Source organism: Cryptomeria japonica, chromosome 1 (assembly GCF_030272615.1).
Source record: "Cryptomeria japonica chromosome 1, Sugi_1.0, whole genome shotgun sequence".
In the NCBI taxonomy this organism is placed as follows: domain Eukaryota; kingdom Viridiplantae; phylum Streptophyta; class Pinopsida; order Cupressales; family Cupressaceae; genus Cryptomeria; species Cryptomeria japonica.
Window position 1 is genome coordinate 329,015,531 of NC_081405.1, and position 6,905 is coordinate 329,022,435.

Sequence of the window (6,905 nt, forward strand, 5' to 3'; positions counted from 1 at the left end):
CATAAATGGTAACATAGATCTTCACTAGCAAAAGAAAATTTGAAAAAATCATGTTCTTTGCTTGTGACAACATTAAGTCCTAACTAGTCAATAATTGTATGGATATTGCAAAATTCAAATATCATGTCCCTTACTAAATTGGAGATATTTTGTATATTCAAACAAATATTTTTATATCAATATTAGTTTAAGATTAGCAACTACTATAAATTTATTACAATCGATTTGACTGACTAAATTTTTTATCCATAATTCAGCTAAAAACTTATTATAAAATTTATATAATATGTTGACCGAGTTATGATGTCACCATATACCTTAGAAGCTTTGTCAATGGCTAAAAAAGTTAGAAGGTGGAAAACATAAACCATGAGGTTCTCCTTATTAATAATTTTTCTAAGGTAAAATTCATTTGGGCGGGAAAAAAAATCCATAATCCTATCAAAAAGCCCCCTTCCGAATTCATTCTGAACAAAACACCATAAGAAACAACTGATTTTTGACATCTGTGAAGCATCTCTTTCTGCCCCTCATCAGCCTTCTTTTAAGGCTCGCCCTGCTAATGAGAAAACTAGAGCAGACCAACAAGGATATCATAGAAAGTCGAATCCAGCACCCCTTGTATGGAAAAGAAAACTAGCAAAGTTTAAAGAGACAGACTCCTCTTTCCCCATTCCGGCTCGAGCTCCGGTTGAGGACACCTCCATCATCAAGATATCCTTTCCTGACCATGTTCTCTCTCAGTCGGTCTCTTTTCTCCATAAATTGGCTCTCATTAGTAAGTTTAGTTCTTCAATCTCACTTCAAACTATGCTTTCATGGGCAAACAGTCACTAGTTGGGTCTTCGTGATATTTTCTTCATCGATAGCCACTCAAAAAAATTTATAGCCCTGTTTTCTTCATCAGAAGATAGAGATGCAGTTCACAAAAATAAAGGCTGGTTTTGTCAAGGGGCTGGTCTTTTCACCTTATCCTGGATTCCAAACTTCAAACTAGATGCTAATCTCTACAGATTTTATCCCCACTAGATCTCCTTTCCAGGTATGCCTTTGGAATACAGAGACCCAAATATTGTGGAGACCATGGCCAACCAACTAGGCATTTGTGTCGCTCATAATCTTATACCCTTTGAAACAACCCAGAGAGACGTTAGGGTATGTCTTCTCCTTACCTCAAATAAGACCCTGCCAAAGCATCTAACCATTTCATCAAAATGGGGTTTGTGGCATCAAGACATCACATTGGATAATGTTGAGGTCATCTGCAAATATCAACAATAGTTAGGCCACTTCATGAATTCCTATAGTGGCCATGAGCGCCCAGAGCTTTTAGTCTGTAAAAATCACTACTCAGACCCTCTTCTGTGTCCTGCCCATCAGAATGAGGTAGTTCTACCTTCTGATCCTGTACAACCATGCAATGATCCCTCTGAACCTCAAGATGCCTTTGAACCATCCTATATTTAATGGATTAACCAGCTGACCAATTTTTTTTATCATGTACACCTGGATCCTTGATAGCTATAAATTTGCCTCTTTGTCCACACTGGTTCTCCAATTATGTGACAAATCATTTAATGATAGAGAAGCTATAGTTTGGGACCTAATGTTCAATGAATCCTCGATCGACATCTAGAATTTAATGCAGAAATTATCAGTTTCAGGGACAACTACCTCAAGTAAGGAGGGTCATATCCAGGAACTAGAAGACGATATCCTGTCCACCTTAGCTACCACTTTGATTGAGGAAATTGCAGAAGAGGAAGGTGTTAGTATGACAAATGTAATGTGCCCCTTACAAGGAACAAGGTGATATTGTTCATCTACTGACATCTCAGATAATGGGGAACTCCCCTTGGAAATTAGGCAGGAAGAAGTGGAAATCCCTTCACAAGATGGTGAGGAAAAAAAAAATATTTTTGACTATGCACAATCCTTATCAGTTGAACAAAGCCCCAATTTGAAATCAGATGGCTTTACAACCCCAAAAAAGAGAGGTAGGAAACCAAACTCTGTGACAATTCAAAAAGAAATAGAGGCAGGAGTGCAGAGTACCTTAGACGAAAAATTTAAAGTATAAAAAAGAATTACAAGGAGTGCAAAAGGAACTCCCTCTTCACAATGAAAATGATTTCTTGGAATGTCAGGGGTATTAATGCCTCTGACAAAAGAGGGATAATCAAATCTCACCTTGATTCTTCAAAGGCGAACATTTTTTTACTTCAAGAAATGAAGCTATCACAAGAAATGTATCACAAATCAATGGCCAAATGGACACAATTTGGATCGGCCCACATGCAAGGGGTTGGGGCCTCAGGCGGTCTGCTTACATTATGGAATCCTAAAAAATTTCAAGTTCACTTAATAGATCAAGATCTTAACTAGCAAATATTGAAAGCAGTATGTTATGACATAACCTTTACGATATTTAATGTTTATGGCCCCATCCCCACTCTGAAAAGAAAGGCCTATGGGATAAACTGACTTCGTTACTCCAACAAGAGGAAGCACAAAATTTCATTATTGGAGGAGACTTTAATGCAATCTTGTCTCATAAGGAAAAACAAGGAGGAATCTGCCCACCCCCAAGATCTATGCAGGATTTTCTAAATCTCACCATAGAAAACAACTTACTAGATGTGATCTCCAATAATGGTCTCTTTACTTGGACTAACAGAAGATCAGGCTTCCTTCAGATTGTAGAGAGACTCAATAGTTTTTTTATTCCTTTGGAATGGTGCCACAATCAGTTCAGTTATCAATCAGACATTCTCCCCATTTCTGAATCAGATCACTTTCCAATCCAAATTATCCTAGAATGGCAAAAATAGAACCCCATGTCGGTCTATGGCTCCTTCAAGTTTGAGCGCATGTGGTTTAGACACCCACATTTTTAGGCTTTACTAAGACAATGGTGGGTTTCTGCCCTTGCATGTAGTGGAAAAAGGATGTTCCAATTTTTCAAGAAACTTCAGTTTATTAAGATCCAGGCTAAGGAATGGAATAGAAAGATTTTTAAGAATGTCTTTTCTCAAAAAAAAAATCATTGCTCAACAACTGGAAGAAGTTAACCAAACCATAATTTCCAAGGGCTTGGACCATCTCCTGCACTCTACACAAAAGGGCCTTCAAAGTGAGTGGGAAGAGGTTTGTAAGAGAGAAGAAGAATACTGGAGACAGAAATCAAGAGAACTCTGGCTGAAATAGGGGGATAAAAACACAAAATTCTTTCATGCTTCCACAAAACAAAGAAATTCATCTAATGTTATATTCATAATCAAGCATGAGGATTCAGGGGAATTGATTCAAAATTTAGCAGATATCCAAGAACAAGGAGTTAAGTTTTTTAAGAATCTCCTAGCCCCACCATATTCTAATTCATATCCTTTTTGGAAGGACAATGATGAGCTTCTACTACAGTCTATTCCACCTCTAATCTCCTACCAGGACAACAGAGCCCTTCTGGCCCCCTTCACTTTGAAATAAGTCCATAAAGTGGTATTTTCCCTTTCCCCAGATAAAGCCCCAGGTCTGGATGGATTCACCACCCTTTTTTTTCAAAAGTGTTGGGATGTGATTTGTTTTGACCTCTTAGAGGTAGTGGAAGAATCCAGGAAAAGGGGTGCTATGCTAAAAAAATTTAATGCAACAAATATTGTTCTCATCCCAAAAACCCCTTCTCCTTCTTCATTCACAGAGTTCAGACCCATTTCTCTTTGTAACACAATATATAAGATTGTAACTAAGGCCATTTACCTTAGAATGCACTTCCTTGTACCTAAGATCATCTCAGAAGAACAAGGGGGGTTTGTCCTGGGTAAGGAGACTATGGATGGAGCCCTAGTAGCGCATGAGGTTTTACACTCTGTCCATGAGAGCCAACAAGAAAATTTTGTTATCAAACTTGATATGATGAAAGCATATGACCGAGTTAAGTGGGAGTTTCTTTTTAAGGTATTATCAAAATTTGTCTTCTCAAACAAATGGTGCAAATGGATCAAAAATTATATCTCAGACGTGCATTTCTCTATTCTAATAAATGGTCATCCCTCAGGGTTTTTTCAGGGTACACAGGGAATAAGACAAGGTGACCCTTTGTCACCCTTTCTCTTCATTATCATGGCAGATTCCTTGAGCAAATACATCAATTTTCAATCTTCAAAAGGGCTTTTGCTTGGGGCCACCCTTCCAGGTACCTCAATAACAGTAACTCACTCTCTTTTCACTGATGACACATTTTTATTTGGTAAGTCTTCTCTAAAAGAAGCCAAGTTCATCAAGCAAACTCTAGATATCTATTCTTCTGCTTCGGGTGAGAAAATTAATGTTGCCAAGTCTAAGATTTTCATTTTCAACACATCCCCAATCATATCCTTAAGAATATGCAAGACTTTGGGCTTCTCAATGGAACAATTGTCATCCTCCTACCTTGGCATCCCCTTTTTTATGGGATCAAACAAACTGTCCTATTGGTTTGTTGTCATTAGTAGAATTTAGGCACGAATCTCACCTTGGAAAGTAAGGTGGCTTTCACTATCAGGTAGAATCCTGCTTATCAAGTCAGTGCTAATAGCAATATCAAACTATTACATGTCTGTCCTCAAGGCTCCCTCATCCGCCATCCAACAATTGCAGAAACTCATTAGAGATTTCCTATGGAACAACAATATGAAAAATGAAAGGAAAACCCCCTTAACCTCTCTGGAAAATATGTCATGTCAAAAATCCGAAGGGGGAGTGGGACTTCACAATGTGAAGCACCGCAACAAGGCCTTTGGAGGGAAACTGATCTAGAAAATATACACTAACCCAGTTTCCAAATGGTACCAGATTATGCTAGCTAAATATTTGGACAACACCAAACCATCAAGAGTATTGACACTTTTAGACCCTCCAAAGGGGTCTTCTATTTGGAATTTCATGATGGATTCAAGGAATCTAATATCTAAGTATGTCTCATAGGAAATCAACAATGGTCTCAGTGCTAACTTCTAGACAGACTCATGGTATGGCCATCCTCCTATTGCTAAATTGGATAACATGGAAGACATTATGAATATAGCTATAGCCCATTGGGGTACAAAATTGAGTGATTATGTGTCTGTTGTAGAAATTTTTTCAGGGAAAATAATCTGGAAAGACCCTACTCTTCTCCCAATTTCCTTCCAGCAATCTTCCTCATTGGCCAATATTCTATCAAATAGATCAGTTATCATGTCTAACAGAGATGATGTGTTATTTTGGGTAGCTTCAAAATCAGGGCAATACTCAATCAAAGAAGGTTACAATGCCTTACAGCAAGGTTGCAGCAGTAAGGTAAGTAGTCGGGCATATTATTTATGTTGGAATGACATTGTTTTACCAAAAGAAGGTTGTTTTGCATGGATAACATTGAATAAAAGAATCTTAACAACAAAGAGATTAGTAAAACTAGGCATTGCACAAGCTTTTAATTGTGTATTTTGTGACTCGGGGGAAGAAATAGTTGATCATTTATTTCTACATTGTTCTTTTGCCTCCCAATGTTGGTTCTTCATCATCAATAAACTCCAAGTCATGTTGCCCTTTCCAAAATCACTGTGGGATATGTTTAACTCTTGGCCTCTTTTATTTTCTACATCAACCTTCTCAGGCATTTGGAAATGTGCTCCTGCTCACATCATTTGGGCAATCTGGTGGGAGAGGAACAAAAGGATCTTCAGAAAAACATCCTCATCTCTGGATCAAGTTTTGATCAAACTGGAAAATTCGATTGCAGAAATTATTAACACTTCGCTTATTAACTCCAAGGGCATCCAGTCATTTACCCGATGGGATAAGGCAATTGTAAAATCTTGGCACGGTATTATTTTACCAATAGGGATTCCCTCGAACTAGTCTTCAGTCCATGTGAAAGACCAGCCGTCCTTAAATGGACACCCCCAGCTTCGAATTTTTTTAAGATCAACTTTGACGGCTCTTCTCGTGGAAATCCAGGGAAATCGGGAATTGGAGTCTGCATTCGGGACCACTTTGGCAAAATGTGTGCTTTCCAAGCTTCAACAATCCCTCTAGGCATGAATAACTTGGCGGAAGCAAATGCCCGACTAGCCAGTCTGGTGTTAGCAAGGAAGTGTGGCCTCCCCAATATACACATAGAAGGGGATTCTTTAGTAATTATCAACTCAATTACCTCTAAAATATCTAAGACATGGCAACTATCTTATGTTCTGAAGCACACCTTGGATCTTCTTGACACTTTCTTGGACTACTCTGTCAGTCACACACTAAGAGAGGGAAACTCCATTGCTGTCATGTTAGCAAATATGGGTTGTGATGGCATCTCCATGGAGTCGGTCACAATTCCTACTAAATTGTCTTCTTTTCCCAAATTGCTCAAATTAGTACAAAAGGAAAGTACAACACTCTTATCACAAGCTTCCTACTAAATACTCACATATAAGCATATAACCGGTGTCGATGATCAAGAAGGTTGATAGGACACTTGCATTTATGCTCTTAAATGCATTTTGTAAATGGTATGTATGGAACTTTAGTGCGAAGTACCCGAGGATTCTTAATATGTCACTTCACACGAGGTAAAACAGACTTAGGCCTCTCACACATCCTCTCATCTATAATATGGGCACAAAATTAATGCAATAATCGCAAACATGATCCTAAAATCTGATCATTTATTGCACTTTGAGATGGTAATTTTTGTTTATAAATGGAACTAGCCTACTCTTACACACACAATTCCCAGCTGAAATTTTCAAAAATATAAATTCTTGAAGCATTACAATGCTCTGCAATATGGAAAATGGTTCTTGTGGAGGATGCAGGCAAATTCATTGGGAGTATATGTCATGGAACGACCGGGTCTCAGTGCAATCTCTAGAATCCTCAATGGCTTTTCACGGATA